Source organism: Anopheles marshallii, assembly GCF_943734725.1.
Source record: "Anopheles marshallii chromosome X unlocalized genomic scaffold, idAnoMarsDA_429_01 X_unloc_58, whole genome shotgun sequence".
In the NCBI taxonomy this organism is placed as follows: domain Eukaryota; kingdom Metazoa; phylum Arthropoda; class Insecta; order Diptera; family Culicidae; genus Anopheles; species Anopheles marshallii.
In genome coordinates this window covers 77,501-81,285 of record NW_026525907.1, presented here as the reverse complement: position 1 = coordinate 81,285, position 3,785 = coordinate 77,501, and positions in this window count along the sequence as shown.

Sequence of the window (3,785 nt, the reverse complement as noted above, 5' to 3'; positions counted from 1 at the left end):
ACATAAGGAAAATTTGTATGGAGCACCCTACTGCAGAGCACACCGACAGGGCCGGGAAGGAAGGCCCGGTCCAAGAAAAAATTTTTGCGGGACCACTCAAAACATCATAGTTAGACCTAGCAAATGATGAAAAGTGAAACCCGCGATCGATTGGAGAAACCTTATTTTACACTGAAAAATTCCACATAAGGAAAATTTGTATGGAGCACCCTACTGCAGAGCACACCGACATGGACGAAAGGGTCGACTGGCCAAGAGAAAAAATTTTTGCGGGACCACTCAAAACATCATAGTTAGACCTAGCAAATGATGAAAAGTGAAACCCGCGATCGATTGGAGAAACCTTATTTTACACTGAAAAATTCCACATAAGGAAAATTTGTATGGAGCACCCTACTGCAGAACACACCGACATGGACGAAAGGGTCGACTGGCCAAGAGAAAAAATTTTTGCGGGACCACTCAAAACATCATAGTTAGACCTAGCAAATGATGAAAAGTGAAACCCGCGATCGATTGGAGAAACCTTATTTTACACTGAAAAATTCCACATAAGGAAAATTTGTATGGAGCACCCTACTGTGGTCACCATCGGTCGAGTTGGTCGAGACGGGCAAAAAATTTTTTTTTCCATATCGTCTCAAAACATGATTTATGGACCTTGTAAATGTTGAAAAGTGAAACGAAATCACTTTTGGAGCGATGAAAATTTTGTATGGGAGGTCCCTACCCGGAACAAATTTTACTAGTAAAGTCATCATTCCGCGACGAGAAATTTGAAAATGGTCAAATATGGTTAAGATGTCATGTTCATTCCCTACTATGGGGGACCAGGTCGTCACGAAAAAATTTTTTTCTCGACCTGGTCAAATGTGGTTCTGCGACGGAGGTTAAACTAATATTGCATAATTTGGCCCAAAAACCCCCCTCTGTCAGAGAACGAAGCCCTTCAAGCTCGATAGCAGACCACATAAGTTGAGATTTGAGGTATCTGAAAGTTGAATATAGAGCGAGGTTCTAAGCGAAGGGATAGCTTAACGTTGAGCATTGAACGCAAAAAAGCTTAGAGATAAGCTTATTATATAACGATTGTGGTGCAGGACACAGCTTAACGTTGAGCTTTGAACGCACATGGCTAGAACTAAGCTAAGAGATACCTATAGTGGTGCATGGAACTGCTCACAAGTTGAGCTTCGAGAAGTCCAAAGGCAAAATGTAGAGCGAGGTTCTAAGCGAAGGGATAGCTTAACGTTGAGCATTGAACGCAAAAAGCTTAGAGATAAGCTTATTATATAACGATTGTGGTGCAGGACACAGCTTAACGTTGAGCTTTGAACGCACATGGCTAGAACTAAGCTAAGAGATACCTATAGTGGTGCATGGAACTGCTCACAAGTTGAGCTTCGAGAAGTCCAAAGGCAAAATGTAGAGCGAGGTTCTAAGCGAAGGGATAGCTTAACGTTGAGCATTGAACGCAAAAAGCTTAGAGATAAGCTTATTATATAACGATTGTGGTGCAGGACACAGCTTAACGTTGAGCTTTGAACGCACATGGCTAGAACTAAGCTAAGAGATACCTATAGTGGTGCATGGAACTGCTCACAAGTTGAGCTTCGAGAAGTCCAAAGGCAAAATGTAGAGCGAGGTTCTAAGCGAAGGGATAGCTTAACGTTGAGCATTGAACGCAAAAAGCTTAGAGATAAGCTTATTATATAACGATTGTGGTGCAGGACACAGCTTAACGTTGAGCTTTGAACGCACATGGCTAGAACTAAGCTAAGAGATACGGGTAGTGGTGCATGGAACTGCTCACAAGTTGAGCTTCGAGAAGTCCAAAGGCAAAATGTAGAGCGAGGTTCTAAGCGAAGGGATAGCTTAACGTTGAGCATTGAACGCAAAAAAGCTTAGAGATAAGCTTATTATATAACGATTGTGGTGCAGGACACAGCTTAACGTTGAGCTTTGAACGCACATGGCTAGAACTAAGCTAAGAGATACGGGTAGTGGTGCATGGAACTGCTCACAAGTTGAGCTTCGAGAAGTCCAAAGGCAAAATATAGAGAGAGGTCCTAGCAGCCTAAAAAACTTCTAGGGCCGACAGCTCACAAGTTGAGTTTCGAACGCAATTAGGCTACCCTGGTAGCCTTGATTTGAAAGCATTAAGGCAATGATATGGTAGAATGCCCGATCTTAAACCTATTGACAGAGAATGTGTACGAGTAAGCATAGATGTGGAGGAGCACATACCCTAAACAGTCCCGAAAGATGGTTAGCTAAGTGATGCATCACAAATGGACTTGGCGCACCAAGTTCACACTGAATCACACACGATCGCGTATATTAAAACCTGTTGTGTGGTGCATCACTAATAAAGTTTGGTGCGTCAAACGAACATGAGAGTTGAGCATATTGGGTATGTGTGATAACACACTTTGCACGACAATCGAGAAACCGCATAAGCTCAGTATAACACAGCAGGGGAAGATTGATGAAAACCAGAGCTAATACATGCAACAGGCCGGGAATGCTGCTTCTGAAGGTGGTAGAACCGGTGCACTTATTAGTTAAACCAATCGGCCGATTGAGTTGAAGTCTGGTACCGATCTTTCACTTGACTGTGCCCCATCAACTATTGATGGTAGTGTAGAGGACTACCATGGTTGTGACGGGAAGCGGGAATCAGGGTTCGATTCCGGAGCTAGTAGAGAGTGCCTGATAAAGGCCATGGTACACATCCAAATCAGGAAAGCAGCAGGAAACACTACCATACATTACCAGGTGCATAGGAGGATTGCAAGCCCGTAAATTGCCCGATCATAGCCAGCGATGCTGAGAACGGAATTTATTCCTTCGATCGTCGTTGGTTCACATGTTTACTGATGGTTGTACGAACACCATACCCGGTGGTAAGTACAGTGGAGCTCGCCTTCACAACATAATGTTCACCAGTTGGACGCATAGATTGGAATAGCTCACATAGTGTTGGATTGCTGGAAACACACATTCCAGACTGCTCCGGTAGTCATGGAAAGGAGAGGATTGCAAGCCCGTAAATTGCCCGATTATAGCCAGCGATGCTGAGAACGGAATTTATTCCTTCGATCGTCGTTGGTTCACATGTTTACTGATGGTTGTACGAACACCATACCCGGTGGTAAGTACAGTGGAGCTCGCCTTCACAACATAATGTTCACCAGTTGGACGCATAGATTGGAATAGCTCACATAGTGTTGGATTGCTGGAAACACACATTCCAGACTGCTCCGGTAGTCATGGAAAGGAGAGGATTGCAAGCCCGTAAATTGCCCGATTATAGCCAACGATGCTGAGAACGGAATTTATTCCTTCGATCGTCGTTGGTTCACATGTTTACTGATGGTTGTACGAACACCATACGCCGGTGGTAAGTACAGTGGAGCTCGCCTTCACAACATAATGTTCACCAGTTGGACGCATAGATTGGAATAGCTCACAAGTGTTGGAAAGTTGAACGCACGTTGAAGACCGCTACTGTGGTCTTGGAAAGTAGAGGATTGCAAGCCCGTAAATTGTCCGATCATAGCCAACGATGCTGAGATCGGAATTCATTCCTTCGATCGTCGTTGGTTCGCATGTTTACTGATGGTTGTACGAACACCATACCCGGTGGTAAGTACAGTGGAGCTCGCCTTCACAACATAATGTTCACCAGTTGAACGTACAAGTTGGAATAGCTCACATAGTGTTGGATTGCTGGAAACACACAAAATGATACGAGTAAGGTTGCGTGAGTAAGGCACGTACAC